The sequence below is a fragment of the Equus quagga genome, chromosome 2 (genome assembly GCF_021613505.1).
Source record: "Equus quagga isolate Etosha38 chromosome 2, UCLA_HA_Equagga_1.0, whole genome shotgun sequence".
In the NCBI taxonomy this organism is placed as follows: Eukaryota; Metazoa; Chordata; class Mammalia; order Perissodactyla; family Equidae; genus Equus; species Equus quagga.
In genome coordinates, this window is record NC_060268.1 from 119,447,828 (window position 1) to 119,466,734 (window position 18,907).

The window sequence follows — 18,907 nt, forward strand, 5'->3', positions numbered from 1 at the left end:
TTGGGGCTCAAAGAGTGGAGGACAAGGTCTTGGAGGCAGAGAGGACCACCAGCACCACTCACTAGTTTCATAATCATTGTAATGCTCTGTTTCCTCATCTGTAAAATGGGCGTAAGACTATAAACCTGCAGTGTTATAACACTCTTTAAGTAGCACTTTAGAATCCATTTATACTTTTCAAATGTTAGACATGTATCAGAATTTTTTCTTAAAAGAAAACAAGCAGACACCGCTTTGAAATTAGTGCTGACACAGAATGGATTTCTGAAGGGACACCCAGAGACTTTTTCATCGTGCTTTCTGTCCAAGGATAGTTCACCTATCCTGTCTGATTGCTACTTTCTTTATTGGACAAAAGATGAAATTGAACAAATGGCCTTTAAGGTAGCTTTGATGTTTAAAAGTCAATGATTTTGTGTATGGGAAACAAATCATCAACCCCTCTGGTGGTCTTCCCATCAGAGGGATATGTGATTGGGGTCAGGCCCGATGGGGTGGATGGAGGGTGGGTCGAGGTGGTTGTGATGGGTGGGCGTTGCCTAGTGGTTTGTGAGTGATGTGGCCAAGCATAATGGCAGGAAGCTGAGGTCAGGAGATGAGAGACGCCAGAGAATGCATCAGACTTGAAGAGGGAGACAGGGTTTAAATAGAAGAGTGACATCAAAGGTGATAGCGAAGGAGTTCAAGGGATCTATGTAGGAGCAGGCACACGAGGCCCACTTCTTACAATGGAAATTCGTCCATTCATTTGCTCACCCACAAATATTTCTTTAGTTCCTCTTATTTGCCATTTGTGCTGGGTGTTGAACCTGCAATAAGAGCAAGCAAGGAGTGGCCCTGTCCTCACGAGGTTGACGTTAAGAAAGAACCACTGAGATGTATGACTGTAAGCTCTGCTAACTGCTCTCCTAGAGGAGCCCAGCTTGTCATGGAAGCAGAAAAGCAGACGAGATCAGTCTGCAGTCAGAGAGGCCAGCCTGTTGGAAGTCACCTTTAGGCTGTGAAACAAAGGATACTTGGAACTCCTAGGCAGAGTTGAGGAACAGTTTCCAGACATGACAAGCAGCATGGGGAGGCCATTTCTTATGGACGTCAAAGAGAGGTAGGGAGACATTCCTCAAGAGGACTTGTCAAAACAGAAGGGCTCTCACCTTTCATCTTCGTCTGTAAATGGGTTTACACATAGAGACAACATTGAAACGGTTCTTGCATGAGTTTCAGAAATTGCTATAGCAGTATCTGTTTGTTCTTCCAAGCTGAGGCTGAGCCTGAGTCCTGATGGGCCTTACATGGACTCTCTCCTCCCACCCCCGCTCCCTGCCCTTGACCCTGCCAGAGGCTCACTGCTTTTCTACCCACAGAGAGAAGGAGGGAAGGCAAGAAATGGAGGAACTAAGGATTCACGAAATTTACAGTTTCTCTAGTGTTTCCAAAGTGTGTTAAATAGCAAAGTAGTTTCACCAATGTTAACAACACTGTATGGAGAGAAAAAACAGTCTAGAATCTCATATGTCCAGAAAATAGATTAGATGGTTATGCAGGTTTTTATTGCAGGACTTATCAGAGCCTTCAACATCAGGTTTCTAATTGGGTGTACAATTAGTAATATTTTCCAAACATATTTGACCATGAAACATGCTTTTTGGCAATATTTCTTGGGTGTGTTGTGCTTTAGAATGCTTTTGGTAAATGCTGTTTAAATAAGTAACTCAAATTTAGGATTTGAAAGTGAAATGGGTCTTAGAGGCTGCCCTGGCCGTGTCTCCCACTTTACAGAGGAATGTCAGCAAACCTGCTGGTCTAACCGCTTCACCAACAGTACTCTGTTCATCTCTCTCGGGCCCATCCTGTGATGCTGCAGGAGCGAAAAGCACTACAAGGGGATAAGGAGACTCCTGCGTAGCACCGTGTAACTGGACAGACCTCAGCTCGGGAGCTCAGTTTCTGTAGGTGGTGAATGAATAGAGTGCGTCCTCGGGCTGTGAAGAGGCGATGCTGCACGTGAGGTGCCTGGGACGGGGAGGCGCCCAGTCGGTTATTAGCTCTCCTCCTTCCCACCCTGAGAAATAAGCATCATACTCCATATAAATACTATATGCAAATATTCTATATCCCATATGCAAACATTCAAGACATTTTTTATAATGTTGGGTTTTATCCCAGTCCCTGAGGGAACATGTTATCGCAAAGTGCAACGCTCTGTTCAGTTCTGCCGGCTGGGACCGCGCCTAGCTCTCGCGGGAAGCCCTCCCACTCATAGCCTCAGGGAAACTTCGTTCAGACAATGGGAGTTTGTCAAAACTTCATGAGAACCTGCGCTTTGGAATTAGAGTATTTCCAAATTTGGGCTTCCTTACATTTTAGAAAAGTAGACACAGACTCCACGAGGGCAAGTGACTGGCCAAAGGTCACTGCATGATCGAGAAGCAGTCCCAGCCCCAGGTAGCTGGTAACATCTAGCTTGGGGCCTTTTCTCTAAGTCGGCAACTCCTCACTTATTTTCTTGGAAACCTAAGACGCAGTATTCCCAATGGTTTGCTCTTGGACTGTCTTCACCTCTGTAAACACAGGAAACTGAGGGATTTTTTTCCTCACTGAGGTGGGAAGACGCAGTTTGTTGAAAAGAGAAAACCGCCACATCAGTTTGGTGTTTTGTGCCAAATGGAGGATCAGCAGGTTTGAGCAGGGTTTGAGTTAGAGCCCATGCTGCACACAGACCCCTCTCTCTCTGCAACCAATTGGGAGGCAAGAGAAAATTCTGGACCCCAAGAGAAGCCTCCTCTCTGATGTGTACACAGGGGAGCAGGTGCCAGGCTGCAGCCCCAACAGTTACGCAAAATCAGCGGGCAGATCTTAAAAACACAAACACAAGTAAACTGAATATCGCTGAACATAACATTTTACGCAATATGGGCATAAACAACAAGATTACTGATTCTCGCTCACTGGAACTCATGCAGGTAATGGCGTGGCCGTCACACCTCCACACACAAATGACAGACGTGGAGCCTGGGCTCTGGGCTCTGGTGCTGCTTCTTCCACTCACTGACTGGTGACCTTGGACAAGGCACTCTCCTTCCTGTCTGATCCCCATCTGTCTTGTGAGGATGAGAGTTGCTTGCCTTTTTATGAAAGACTTGAAATGAAATGAAATTATGAAACGAAAGACTAAAATCAAACCTCCATTCCAATACCTTATTGCCACTCCAGGGCAGGCACCACACTCACTGCCGTTGGAGAAATAAGATCGTCCTTTGCCCTCCAGGGTCCCCCTCGACTGGTCATTTTCAGCCTGGATTCCGTGATAGGAGCTCTCATAAAGACTCCCTACGAAGTGCTCACAAAACTGACAGGCAAGGCAAGGCGGGCCTTTGTGATTCACCAAGATGAGGTGTCTGCTTATTCCTGGCTCTATGAGAGATCTGAGCATGCAGCCACTGTGCCCTGGAAGCCATGAGCTAATGATGGGATTCTGTGAGTGATAGTCTGGTCTGCTTGAGCAAAGATCGGAGAATCCACCGGGTAAGTAGGAAGCACAGCAGACAGATCCCCGAAATCAATGTTAAAAAGAAGCACCCTGGTAGTTCATGCTAAGCAGGTGTGTCTCCAAGGAGATGTGTCACCAGTGGGTCCTGTGTCCAACCTCCAGATGCAATACGGGGTTTCAGGCAGCAAGACTGTGTGGTAGCTAACACAGGCCAGGGCAGGTGGTGCCCAGCAAGGGGGGTAGGCCTCAGGAGACGGGCAATCAGTCCATTCCCGACGCACTTATTCTAACAGGACCTCCCAGCCCTTTGAAGGATCTTGGAAAAGTTCTGGTGTCCTCACTGGAAAGAGAGCTGGAAGCACCAGACAAGGCCGCCAGGTCTAGTCTTTTCAGAGATCAAAGGGCTAGAGTCACCCAAAGAACACCCCTAGAATCTTTTCTTCCCACCTGGAAAGTAAAATCCTAACTCCAGGGAATAATCTTGCAAGACAGCAGAGCAGACTTGGGGTGGGCTATGGACGTCACCTGGCCCATCTCTAATGTTATAGATGAGGAAACTGAAGTAGAGAGGACTTGCAAGAGGATACACAGTGAGTTAGTGGCAGGGCTGGTTCTGAAACCCAAGCTCCTGGCCCTGGGGGCAACCTGGGGAAGCCCCTGGGGCTGAGCTCTCTGAATGCCAGCTGGGCAGGTGAGCTCCATCATGTGGGTGATGTTCAGAGCATGCTCTGGCAGGAGACACACGTTGCCCTGGTCAGGAAGTGGGTTGAAAGCTCTTATGTAAAGCCCGAGGCTTGCAGCGAAGGCCCTGCCCTCCTACTTCTCCTCTGCAATGGTCCCTGCCCACCCACTCCTAACTGGTCCCTCCTGGGTCCCTGGGAGCCGAGAAAATCCAAGGTGAAGACATTTGAGATCCCCCTAAAACCTGCACAGAAGTTTGCTAATCTTGATGGGAAGAATGACGGGAGCAGCTGCCTGTCTAAATACTTCCCAGGGAGGGCTCCGCAGAGCACTCCTCAGGGCTGGGCTGTGGAACTGGTAGTGGAGATGGGAAGACATTTTTAAGCAGAGAAATGTGTCCATTAATCTTCACAGACATTTAGTGAGCGCCTACTATGTGCTGGGCATGGGAGGTTCAAGATCCCAGACATCTAACCAGTGCGACAGGCAGGGTACAACCTTCTTTCTGAATGTCAGCCACCCAGTCCTGGGCTTTGTGCTAGCTCTCTTTCTTCTTCACTCTCTTTCTTTCTTTCTTAAGCCACCAACAAAACTCTGACCTCTCCCCGTGCACACAATGCAGGCAGTCACTCATGCATTAACAACCACTGGGCCCCAAAGGTCGTTTCTATGACAACCCTGGGGTCCTTAATGACCCTGGCAGGCCAATGATTTTGTTTTGTTTGCGAGTGAAGGAATAATAAGTCAGGCCGGCTTGCTGGGCGCTGGCCCCCGCCCCCGCCGCCCCCCCCCGCCCCCCCCACCTCCTCGCCCCTCTGCCGCCTGTGCTGATATACTGTTCATTATCTGGCTGCTGCATCAGCCCCAGAGACAGGCGGCAGCCAGCAATGAAAGACAAGAGCCCGCTGCAGACAAAGAGCTGTAAAGGACCAGAGTGAGCCCTGCATACAGGGCTGCCCGGGCTTCATTAATTCCAACACCGGCCAAGGAGCGGGAACAAGGGCCCTGGGGTCCCCAGCTCCTGGAGTCAAATGTACCTAGGTGAACCCCAAACCACCACTGAGCTCTTCAGAAAGAGCCATGTGCGGGTCCCAATCAGGAGGTCTCTCTATCAGGAGGTGCGCCCAACTCGACTCACAGCCAGGCAGCTCCACTCCCAGTGGAGAGACCTATCATTTTAATGATGGGAGGAATAAGGCAATTAACAGGCAGCCCCACCAGCTTCCCTGTGATCATCAGGAACTTCGGAGGCTGGGCGGAGCGCCCAGACAAAGGAGGGCAGCATGGCCTCTCAGCTGACTCCTGTGCACTGACCCCGGGTGAGGCGTTGCCCCTGAGGGTCTCCAGTCCGGTTTTCTGGTTCTACCCTGAGAAACTTCCTAGGGAGGAAGCTTTCATTGTCTTCTGGTCTTGGGGCAGAATGGGCCTCCAGCTTGTCACATTAATTTTCAAATGTGATGTTCGGCAGCATGGGATTTTGCTAGCAGACACTTGGAATTATTCTTGTTGTGTGTGCATGGCTGAAATCCCCTAGAATAAGTCATTATCCTCTAAAAAAAAAAATCCCGCTCCTACTGGCTGCCTGGTGGCCCAATCAGCTGACTCATTTTCCACACTTTCCCTCAAGTAATTAGCATTTTCATTTTTCCCAACCTGCCTATTAGATAAACTCCAGGATCTCATTCGGTCGAAGCACATTTTTGTAAGTTGACTTGCCTCAGCCTCTCCCCAAGAAACAAAAGGAGACATGGAGAAGGGCACAGAAAGGTGCAATTTAGGCCCATGTACTCTGACCTGGACCGTTTATTAATCCAGGAGATTGACGAAAAGGCCAGTGTGCTGTGGTCAAGGACCCGGGCAAGGGGCCCAGCAAGGGGCTTCCAGCCTCTGCTCTCAGTCTCCGGCCTGATGGTGGGCAAGGATTTGGGTCATTCCACAGCAGCCATTGAGTCCCTCTCAGAGCTCACAAATCCAAAGATGTAGAAACAAGAGGCTACTGGTTCCAGGAAGAGCACCTCCCGTCTCCTGCCCTCTCTGGTCTCTGTCTCCCTTCTGTCAAATGAGGAGCTTGCTCTAGATCAGGACTGGAAATTCCTGGGTCTCGTAGGTAGGCAGGCAGCACTGATGAGTGAAGCAGGCCTGCGGGGGAGACCTGGGGGAGACTGGAGGGTATATTCCCTCCTCAAGGGGGCAGCTGCAGATCAGCTCGGCAGTTGCTGCCATGCAGGAATGGAGGTCCAGTATTGTCAGAGACCTGAGGGTTCAAGAGAAGACAGAACCTGGATTTGTGTGTGTGTGTGTGAAATCTTCAGATTTTTAAATGGTGTCAACTAATTCTAATTTTTTAGGGGCCCTGGGCTTGTCTGGTCCAAACCTCTCCCTCCGGCAGGGAAGAGTTAAGAAATCCAGAGCAGATGGTTCTCTTCTCTAGGGAGAAAGGCTGCTCAGTCTTATAATAAATGTATATTTAAGTCCTCATTTCCTAGAATTTATAGCCATTGACACATTTGACCACTATTCTGTCCTGAAATTCCCTCCTCCAGACGGTCGCTGACCTGACATGATCTTGGTTTGCATCCCTATTATTTGAAAGCCTTCTCAGCCCTCTCTTGCATTTCTCCTTCCTTCTCTAACCTTCTAAACATGGGCTGTCCCCAAGGCTCTGTCCTCTGCTGTCTCCATAAGAGCGGCCCTCTGAGCACTTGGACCTCCAAATCCACCACTTTCTCAGCCTCTATCTCTCTGAGAGTCAGCGGGACTTTCCCAACTGCCTGGTGCCACCTCAGGCTCAAAGGACCTAGAAGGAAAGCACCACCTCTGCCCCAAAGCTCATTGTGCTCTTGGTTACACGATCACTTTTAGTGGACTCAGCACTCAGGTTCAACTGGGTGGCAGCCTGGCCTAACAGAAAGAGTGTCCCAGTGTTAACCATTCAGCCCAAATGTCTTCATCCTCAAGATGAGATCCTTCTAAGAGTAAGCAATCTAGAAATTGACAAGTCAGCAACATGATTTTATGAACATACTTTGTTTTCAAATTTCAGTTATAATTAGTATTTATTTCCTCTCATCCATATCCGACAGATGCAATTCGGTTGATGCCACCTCCTGGATCTCTCTCGTCTACCTTCCCAACGCTGTTGCCCTAGGCTACACCCCTATTAGCTCTCCCCTGTGCTGCTGCAATAGCTTCCAGGTCTGAGCCTCTCTGAGACCTCCAGATGACTCTGTCAAAGGCACAGTGCTAAATGAAACTCTTCTTGTCTAAAATTGCCAATGTGTCCTTGGTGCCTCCTAAAGGAAGCCCACAGTCTTCACCCTGATGCTCAAAGCCCTTTATAATGTGACCTAGTGTGTCCCACACTCTTTGGTGTCACATACATCAGATTATCCCAACAAACGGAAGTGTGTGTTTTCTTACTGCCAATGAGCCTGTAACACTTCCTTTAGCTGGAATGGTCTTCCATTATCAATTTCACCTAAATCTCAGTGCTTCCAAATGTTTAAGGCTCAGCTCAGGGTCACCTCCTGCAGCACGTGGATCAGCAGCTCTCTCTCCCCTTCCCTAGTCTAATGCTATTTGTTCTTCCCACTTATGGTGGTACACCATGGGTATTGTCTTAGTCTGCTCGGGCTGCCATAACAAAATACCATCGACTGGGTGCTTGTCTCATAATTTGGGAGGAGACAAGTCCAAGATCAAGGTTCCAGCCAATTCAGTTTCTAGTAATGGTCTGCTATCTGGCTTGGAGATGGCTACCTTCTCGCTATGTCCTCATGTGGCCTTTCCTCCATGGGTGCATGCAAAGAGAGAGAGAAAGAGCGCAAGAGCACTCTCTGGCATCTCCTCTTACTAGGACACTAGTCTCATAGGATCAGAGCCCCACTATTATGATCTCATTTAACCTTCGTTACTTCCTTAGAGTCCCCATTTCCACCTATAGCCACATTAGGGTTAGGGCTTCAACATCTGCATTTTGAAAGGACACAAACATTCAGTCTATAACAGGTATCTTGCATTGGTTGTGTACACATTTTATGTCCCCTTCTAAGCCCTAAGCTTTCCAAGGACAGAGTTTGGTCTTAGGCATATAACTGGTATTTAATGGTGCCATCCATATAATAGGTGCTCAGCAAATACTTGTGGCATGAGTTTGCAGACAAGATCTCCATCAGTTCCAAGTCATCAGAACCTAACATTCGCCTGAGTGGCTCTGGGGCTTTTTACTTCAGTGCCCTGCCTGCATGTGGCCCTCTACCTAGATACACACCCTCTCCTTTCACGCGGGATGCAGGAGTTAGCCCATCCATCACTTCTTTTAGAAACTCTATCTGACTCCACCAAGTAAATCCAGGATTTCTCACCAGCCTGGCATCCGCATCTCCATGATGCACATGTGCTTATATGTCATCTCCCCAGGTGAAGTCCTTAGGGCAGGGCCGGAGGTTCTTCATGCCTGTATACCTAGCACTTGGCATGTTGCCTTACAACTAACAACAGCACAATTAAATAGTTGCTGGAAGAAGAAATGAATTAAGAGCAGAAATATTAAGAAAATTTTCCCCTATCATTCCTGTGAACTTCCTGACATTGCCTTTTAAAAGCAAACTTATTATAACATTTCAGACAACTATTTTACATGACTGTTCATAGGATATTCTCATTTCAGATCTCATGACAATGAAAAAAATGATTAGTATACAGAGAAGGTGAAAGAAGGGAAATTGGAGATCTATATTAAATTTGAAAAGAAAATTCCTCAACAACAGTAGCTCCTTTCTTTCATGAGAAATATATTCTAAAACTTATATATATATAATATATTATATAAAAATATATTATAAATACTCAGTTTCACTTATTCTAGTACAGCATGCAGTTTCTATCCAGGAGAATGCAGGTAAAATGTACATAAACCCATCAGATCCATAACAATTCTAACAATAGTAATAATGATAATATGACATTCCTTGAGCACTCCACTAAACACTGTTAAGTGTTTACAACAATCATGAGAAATCAGAATTATTATTTCCATTTTGCAGTTAAAGAATGGGACACTCAAAGAGATCAAGTAACTTGCCCAAGGTCGCGAAGCTTGTAAATAGCTAAGGTGACCAACCATCCCAGTTTGCCCAGGATGTGGGACACTCAGGGCTAAAATTAGGGAAGTCCCCAGCAAACCAGGATGAGTTGGTCATCCTGTAAGTGACAGACATAGGGTTTGAAACCAGGGTCTGATGCCAGAACTCGAGTTATTAAATACTCTTCAATATCTGCTTGGGAAGATTTCAGCTGCTGTGTTTATAAACTTAAAATACAATTTTTGAAGTGGTTTATTCAAAAGCGCTACCAAGCATCGTAAGGTGTATGAGTTTATATTCTGAGACTTGAAGCTCCCTGAGGGGAGGGGCTCTGTCTTGTTTCTCTTCCTTCATCTCATGGTCCCAACAAGAGAACTTGCATGCGGCACGTGTTCAGGAAGAACTAGTTCAATGTAAAGCTCTTTTCCAATCATCTAAAGACGAAAACACCTGACCCATCCTGATTGATCACTCGCTCTTCAAGCGCCATACCCCATTTCAGTCATCCCTCCCTCTTGACTCTTCTTCTCTTTTCTCCCAATGCATACCTCAAACTGCTGCTTTTCTTCCCATTATTCTCTCAAGTTCCTCAACTTGTCTGCTGTGCTGGAGAATGTGTGTCCCAGAGCATGATCTTCACTTGCTTTGCCTTTTCTTTTTAACACCATCCTATGACTCTCTCTGAAGTCATAGCTTCCCCATTTGCCTCCCTGGGATCCCACTGCTGGGGAATTACTTGTTTTGCCCACTCTGGGTGCCAGAAACCACAAATGCTGAGTAGACTACAGTTCAACACATTCCAGGGTCTTTGTTTTTTCTGTAATTTAGGACTTTGTGAAGGATTAGTCAATGTGGCAGAGATCCCTGGTTGTCACCCGAATCCATTTCCCCTTGTCCCATAGGAATAGAATGTTTCCCAGTGTGTATGGCTGCCCTGAACCAAGACCACATCTCCTAGCCTCCCTTGTATGGCCGTGTGACTAAGTCCTGACCAATGTTAGCAGAAGTGTTGTATGATACCTTCCAGGACCTTTCCTGAAGAAAGCTAGTATGCAGACTTTATCCTTTCCTCTCCATCATTTTCTCTCTCCTGGAACATAAATACCACCTTAGACTATGAAGGCAAGAGCCGCATTACAGAGATGGCAAGGTGGGGATCTAGAAGTTTCCTAGACCTCTGATCCAGTGGGGTGCTATATTGGCCCTTGATATGCACACCCAGACTTTCATATAAAAAATAAACAAGCTTCTATCTTGCTTAAGTCATTGTTATACTTTACTTTTTGTTTCATTGCGGTTTAAAGAAGATAGTTGCAATGATTGAAGTCGCTACTTGAGATGAAGTATGTGTCACCTTATGCTCGATTACACAGACAAAAAAGCAGACACTGCTCACCTTTGGTGTTCTCACTGTGGAGATGGAAAAACAAAAGAGCTCAGGTGGCCCTGGGTTTATACGCTCTTCGTCTTGATTTGGTGTCATTTTCTCTTCCCCTGGACCCCTCACTATCTGATGGTCCCTGCTGCTCTGTGTTCAGATGGTCATGTCTGGGCTTTGGTTCCAACTGCAGATGGTATCTTCATCTGTGATCACACACAGTTTACACTTTAGGTGGAAATTCTCACCAACACAATGTCTCTAACCCTGGCCATGCTCATTCCTATTGGTCAGCATGCTGCTCATGAGACACTGGAACAGAGGAGAACTAGCCTTCTGCAACAGATTACACCACGCCTCTGAGGAGTGATTGCTCTCTCTGCGCGGCACCCCCCCCCCCCCCCCCCCCCCCCCCGCCCCTCCCCCCCCGGCCCATTCTCACTCGGTTGCACTTCTGATCTACATTACAGTGGAAGAAAAGATTTCCGTAGCTCCTGATTTTTAATGTTTTTTAATGAAGCAAGTTCCAGAGTAAATATAACATGAAAAGGGCTCCCCAAAGCGCTGTAGTAAAAAATGCACACTCCTCACACCCCAAATCACAGTGAGCTGGAGGCTTCTGTTTCAAGTCCAGATAAGTGGCCAAAGCTCCAGATGCTGGCCTGGCCTGGAGTCGGGGGCTGCTCAGAAAGACAGCTGGATTGGAGTCACAGGCTGGATCCCAAGGATAGTATCCTCTCTCATTTCATCTCTCTTGGGCACACACTATCTCTTATCCTTTATAATATAAAGCTTATATTAGCTTTAACCAGTAGTTTGTTATGTAAAATGTTCCACATGACAGCTCAGCTTTGCCCTAATTCTCCCATTTCCTGCAACCTCTTAAAGATCTCTCTTAATGTCCTTGCTCTGTAATCCATTAATTTCTATTTTATGAGTAGAGACTTCCCTCGATATTTCTTTGCTACTAACCTTTTTTTTCCTTCTTTCTCAGTCTTTTTTTTTTCCTCCTCTTGACATCCTTTCGCACCAAGCTGTTCTCCACATTTGATACAAACCTTCCCTGTTTTAAGTCTGTTGCCCAATATTTCATCCTCCATGCAAAGCAAAAACAAAAGGTCAAGATGGCCTTTTCAGAAACAAGAGCAAAAAATGTTTTCTTAGTGTAGTTCATGTGAGACCTGGGTCAAAATGCACAGTGCGCCCTCCTGTGCCTCTCCCTTCCCTTTTCTCCTGTGAGCTCCACTGTCTTCTTTGTTCCTGTCTCGCTGCGCCACAACACATATCTAATCTAATAATCCTCCCCTCCCTGAAGCCAGGGATCACGTCTTTTACTCTTTCCCCCATGGGACCAAGCAAGCAGCCCTGGTGCGTAGTAGACTCTGCATAAATGTCACACGTTTGATACTCTAAACCATGCAGCTCTCTTTGTTTAAATGAATAATTTTATAATCACGAAATAACAAGTTGATAAACTGGACTTCATCAAAATTAAAAGCTTCTGCTTTTCAAAAGACACTGTTAAGAGAATGAAAAAAAATAAGCCACAGACTGAGAGAATATAAAGATCTTGTATCTGAATATGTAAAGAATTTCAATAGTCAATAATAAGAAAATAACTCAATAAAAAAGCAGGCAAAATATTTGGATAGCTGCTACTCGAAAGAAGACATACGGATGGAAAATAAGCATAATGACAAGGTGCTCCTCCTCATTAGCATTAGGGAAATGCAAATTTAAGCCATAATAAGATACTATTATCTATTAGAGTGGCTAAAACTAAAAAGACTGCTCATACCAAGTGTCGATGAAGATGAGAAGGAACCAGAACACTCATACACACCTGGTGGCCACGGCAAGTGACTCAACCACTTTGGAAAATTGTTTGTAAGTTTCTTAAAAAGTTAAACATACACCTACCATATGACCCAGGCATTCAGTCCTCAGTATTTACCCACAAGAAATGAGAGCATATGTTCATACAAAGACTTGTAACTGAATCTTTATAGCAGCTTGATTTGCAGTAGCGAAAAACTGGAAACAACTCAAAAGTCCGTCAACAGATGAGTGGATAAAGAAACTGTGGTATACCTTATAGGGAGATACTACTCAACAATAAAAAGGAATGAATATTTGATACATACCACAACATGGACGAATCTTAACATAATTATGTAGAGTGAAAGAAGCCAGACAAAAAAGTATACACTCTGTGATTCCATTTATATAAAACTCTAGGATATACGAATGAATCTGTAGTTGCCAAAAGCACATCAGTGATTGCGTAGGACTAGGGAGGAGGAAATTTCAGAGGGGTGACGGATATGCTCCTGATCTTTGTGGTTTTATAGGAGTATATACATAAACGCGGATGTGTCTATGTATCCCTATTGGTTCCGTTCTCTGGAGAACCCTGAGTACTACACTAGGTAAAGGCCCCTCCTCTGGGTCTTGGCTTCCTCAATTGCATCTCTCTACAGGATAAATCACAGTTGACTCTTAGAAGGAGTGAACATACAAGACTGACCACAGCCGCACTGTCCCGGCAGTGTTACCGCAAGGAAGGCCCTTCTTTGTCAACAGTGGTAATGGAATGCTGGCATCCATGCGGTCACAGTGTGGGCCTATGCACACCCTCACAGTGGTAACGCACTGGAGTTACACACTCACGCCTCTTATAGCACCTGGACCATCCCCTTCTCCAGGCGGAGGGACGGGCCCAAGAGGATGGATGTTATAAGGGAGACCACGGGTGCCAATCCTGCTGGTCCAACTCCTTGTCTAATGGTCTACCTGCCACACAGGTCCAGCAGTGCATCGGAGAGTAGTTATTTCCTCCAGAGACATCCAGAGAAGGGGGTCCAGGGTGTGATGGGCCAGAAACTCAGCTGCACACGGCCCGTGCAGACAGTTGAAGGGACTGGGGCCCTTCGGCTTGAAGAAGAGAGCAAAGGAGGACTGTGGTTAGTGTCTCCACTGACGAGCTCGTTATGGAAGAGGGATTTAGTCTCTATGATTGTGGAGGCAGGGCTGGTAGAAGCCACAAGGAGGCAGATTTCAAATCATTGTATGCTGTTTGGGACAGATAATGAACTTCCTTTGACCGGAGGAATGTAAGAGAGATAGGCTGCTGAAAAACATTCAGCCTCTTTGGACAGGATGGCCTTTCACATACTTTTCAGGCCTGGATTCTGCGATGTCTAACCCGACACAGCCTGGGTGCAGAAGAAGCCAGCCCCGCCCCTGCCCAGGCTGGAGGGTTGACAATAAAACAGCACTGCAGAAGAGACATGAGATCACCCAGACGTGTGTCTAAGGCAGGCAGGGCTTCTTCAGTCCAGGCGGTCACCCGGCTCCTGGTTCCACCAGCCCAGTGGGACACAGGCCTCTGACTCACCCAGGGTGCTGATGATGGTTTCTGCAAACGAGGATCTGCTCGGCTTGCAACCCAAATGGTCTGTGCCCCGCAATGCTGAGTCTCCAGGCGCCTGGGTCTGCGTGTGTTTACAGGGCTGCCGTGCTCTGGCCAAGTGGTCAAGTAATTGATGACGAGGCCATGAATGTCAGGGACTGAACTGAGAACACTTCTCGCTGAAGCTGGCTCCAGCTCATCCCGGCCTAGCTTCCAATTCTCGGGAGGTCCTAAGAGGACCCTTCTCCACCAGTTCAGGAGCAGAGAGAGTCTGAGAGGAATTGTGTACAACTGACCTGACAGAGTTTGGCCTGAGTCTCACTTCTCAGGAATGAGGGGCTCCTGAGAAATCACTCAGTCACTGCTGCCCGTTGCAGGGCTGACTTGCAAATGTTCTCACTCCTGGGAACACTGGCAGCAAGCCTGATCGGAAGGAGCATATGTTCCTTTTTCTCAAATGCCTTGGGACACTTGGGAATTTAAGTTTTTAGGAGGGCAGAGGCCTGATGTAGCAATGGCGTGTGTGAGAATGGTGTGGGCTTTTCCTGGGCTGGCTCACCCTCTGTCAATGTTCTTTGGCTGCCAAAAAGAGCTCCCACTTCTCAAGGGACATAGGCAGTGTCAGGAGTGAGGGCAGTGACAGCCCTATGACGCTCACTCTGATCAGCTCATGTTAGCTGTTGTGTCTCCCTCTGGGCGCTGGAGCAGGAGAAGGAGAGCCAGCCTGGTGTGGCAAAGTTGCAGGAATGGCGAGGGCTGCCCTCTTTGAAGCGGGTGAGAGGTGGTAGAAGACAAGGGGCATGTTTAACCCAAAGAAGCAAAGACTGAGGAGGACTTGAGAGCACTTTTCACATCTCTGAACAGCTGCTTGGAAGAAAAAAGGAGTGTCTATCCTGTGTAGCCCTGAGGATCACTGGGTGGAAGTTAAAAGAGAGGGTTTGAGTCATGATAAAGAGGGTTGGCAGCTACGTATTGCTAAGTGTGACATGACCTGCCATGGGAAACAGTGAGCTCCCATCCCTGGAAGTGTGTAAAGTGCAGTTAGAAGACAGGGTCGCATGTTGGATTGGTGATAGTGAGGAAGTGTTGCCAAGATCACCACTCAGCCCATCCAGAGATGAGGGTCTGCATTATAAATACCTTTCTAAGAGTCTGTTTTAGTTTGTTAATGCGACAAAACTGCAGAGTGACAATCAGAAAATCTCAGAAGCAGATAACACAACACTGATTTAGCTCATGTGTCTGCAGGTTGTCTGGGAGCAGGTGATCCAGGCTGAGCTGGCTGGGAGAAGTGATGTATACCTGATTGTCATCCTCCTCCTGGGGCCAGTAGGCTACCAGAGCTTATTTATCTCATTGTGATGGCAGAGGGCAAAAATGCAAGCAGAAGAATGCAAGGCCTCTGGAGGCCCAGCCCCAGGCTCTATCACTCTGCCTCATTCTATTGCCCAAAGCAAGTCACACAGCTGAACCCAAAGTGATGAGGAAGTATGTCCTGTCCATGGATACAGGGAGGGCAAAGAATTGGGGCCTATGGTGCAGTCTATACAGTGGCTACTGTGTCAGTTTTAGTGGACACACACAAAACATGTAAACATTGAGTGAATAAGTGAGAAGCTTCCTAGCAAAGAGAGTTGTTCCAAAAGCAAGTTCACTAGGAAATCAGTGCTTTCTGTAGAGTGTAAAATTTCTTGGTCATGCAAACCTTTGGCTTTTATGCTGTACCTAAAAACCTGTATCCTACAATGGGAAGGGAGCCCAGGCATCACTGAGCCCAAATATCTCACTTTACAGACTGGAAATCCAAGACGCAGAAGGGGAGGTGCCTTGTCCAGACTCATCCAGCTCGGCTCCAGCTCTCGGTCTAGAGTTCCCCTCTCCGCCCTGCACTGCCAGAGGTCAGCCGGGCCTCCTATTCTTCTGAAGTGAAGCTGCAGGGGCCTAATGTGAATGTGATCAAATGCAAAATGCAGCTTAGAACCATCACCTACAATTGTTGTGAGAATTCAATCAGGTGACAAATTTTCATTGCCTGGCACATAGCAGGTATGCCAGTATTAATCAGTAAAGTACCTGGGGCACTCAGAGGCAGAAAGGAAGCTTCGTAGGGAGAATAGGAACCAAGGCTGGCTTTAGAAAGGTTTTTGCCAGGAGCTGGGATGGGGGATAGTGTTCGTGGGTGGCCAGTAGAGGTACACAGCTCTCTCTGCTGTCTTTCGGAGTGGCCCTAATTGAGTGCACTGAACAGAAACAACATGGTCCTAGAGGGAAGTAGGCAGATTCCGCCCAAGTGGGAAGACTGCTTAGTGTGGCCAGGCAGCCTGGCCGAGCCAGCAGATGACAGGGAGGGCCTTCTCGGCAGCACACTCACATGGCTACCTCCCGAGAGAGGACCACATCCTCAAGGGCCACATCTAGAGAATAGGCTTCTGCAAAACCGTTAGCTTCATATCTTCCAGGCCTTGCCAGTGGTTCCCCAGCACATCTCATGTCCTTAGCATTATGCAAGTTGCCATGGGGATGGAGATGTGGACAATGCTCTCAAGACCCACACAGTCTTACAGGGCAAAGAAAACTGCCAGTGATGAGGTCATACCAATGGCCACTGGGCTGTGAGGACACAGGGATTGGGCCCATTGATTCCATCTCACTGTTTCATAAGTTCTGTCACAGCAGGGACCACGTCTTTCCCCAGTACTTAGAAGAGTATCTGGCACACAGAAGGTGCTAAATAAGTGTTGGTGGAATGAACAAATGTCAGATGAGTCTGCAAAGTTATTAAAGTCTTACTGGAGGAGATGAAATGTGGACTGGATGCTGAAGGATGGGTGGGATTGGAACCATGATGGTCAGTTACTCTTGATATGGATTTGCCTTCCCTGAATGCAATGCTTCTGCCAAAATTCCAATGCATGGACTTACAGAATGCCTTATCCACTGTCATGACATTCCACACAATTGCTTCTGATCAAGAAACTCACCTCACAGCCAGTGAAGTGCAGCAGTGAGCCTGTGCTCATGGAATTCACTGGTCTTGCCATGTTCTGCATCTACCTGAAGCAGCTGGCTTGATAGAATGGTATAATGGTTTGGAGACAATACCTTGCAGAGCTGAGACAATGCCCTCCATGGTGCTGTATATGCTCTAAATCAGTGTCCATTATGTAGTGCTGTTTCCTTCATTGCCAGGATGCACGGGTCCAGGAATCAAGGAGTGGAAATGGGAATGGCACTGCTCACTATCACCCGTAGTGATTTTCTAGCAAAATTTTTGCTTCCTGGTCCCATGACCTCATGCTGTATTGGCTTAGAGGTCTTAGTTTTAAAGGGAGGAATGCTTCCACCAGGAGACACAACAATGATTCCATTGCACTGGAAGTTAAGACTGCCAACCCAGCCAGTTGGACTCCTCAAGCCTCTGGATCAACAAGCAAAGAAGGAGCTACTATGGTGGCTAGGGTGTATCAGTTCTAACTACCACGGGGAAATGGAGTTACAGCCAGACAATAGAGGTAAGGAAAAGTACGTCTGGAATACAGGGCATCCCTTAGGGTATCTCTTAGTATTACCGTGCCCTGTGATCAAAGTTAATGGAAAACTACAATAATCCAATTTAGGTGGAACTGCTAATGGCCTGAAAGCTTTAGGAATGAAGGTTTGAGTCATTTTGAGTCACCCACCAGGTAAGAACCACGGCAGCTGAAGGACTTGCTGAGGGTAAAGGGAAGGTGGAATAGTAGTAGAAAAAGTTAGTTCTAAGTACCAGCTATGGTCACATGACCAGTTGCAGAAACGAGGACTGCAATTGCCGTATTTCTTCCTTATTTTATTATGAATATGTTTATATACATATATTTTTTTCTACCAAAAAATTGTGTTTTCTTTTCTCTTATCGTCTAATAGGAGATGTATTAATAATAGCTAAGCTTATACCCCAGCATTTACGTTATAAGATATCAAAAGAGAAGAGTGAATATTACCCAAATACATTGCATCCTTTGCGGTGGGGAGAGTTAGTGTGTTTTTGGTTGTGTGCAGGACATTTGTATCCTGTTGGGTAGAAGTCAGGCTTTGTTATTATCTTTATTTGGAGATTAAGCATGGTTTCAGGAGATGTATATGGGTGCCAATTTGGCAAGGGTGGACCATGATGGTCAGTTTTATTTGCCAACTCAGCTAGATTACAGTTCCTAATTATTCAATCAAACGTTAATCTAGGTGTTGCTGTGCAGGCATTTTATAGATGTGATTAAAGTTCATAGCCAGTTGACTTTAATTAATGGAGATTATCCCAGATAGTCTGGGTGGGTCTGATCAAATCAGTTGAGAGGCTTTAAGAACAGAGCTGAGGCTTACTAAAGAAGAAATTCTACCCATGGACTGCAGAACTAGCCTGAGCATTGTAGCCTGCCCTTCCTGACAGCCTGTCCTCTAGATTTTAGACTTGTTCAGCCAACCCTCACAATTACATAAGCCAGTTCCTTGCAATAAATTGCTTAATATGTTTCTCCCACCGGTTTTGTTTCTCTGGTTGAACCCTGGCTGATGCAGAATATGTGGGGATCAGTCCAGTGGAAAGGGCTAGGGAGAAGGGTATGATATATTAGGGGGTGTATCATAGAGACTGATAAATGCAGGGAGTAAAGGCACTCAGTCCAGTTAGGCCAGGATAGTAAGTAATGGTTGGATTAAGTGGTATAATGTTTTGGGGCTGAAATGCCAGGCTTAGAAGTTAGAGCTCAATGCTGTAAAAGATGGATGCCGTCAAAGGTTTCCATGCTGGATACAGACTGATAAAAATCTATACACCAGAAAGATTCAGCTGGCTCTCTGGCCAGAATGGGCTGGAGCTGGGGGGAACTGAC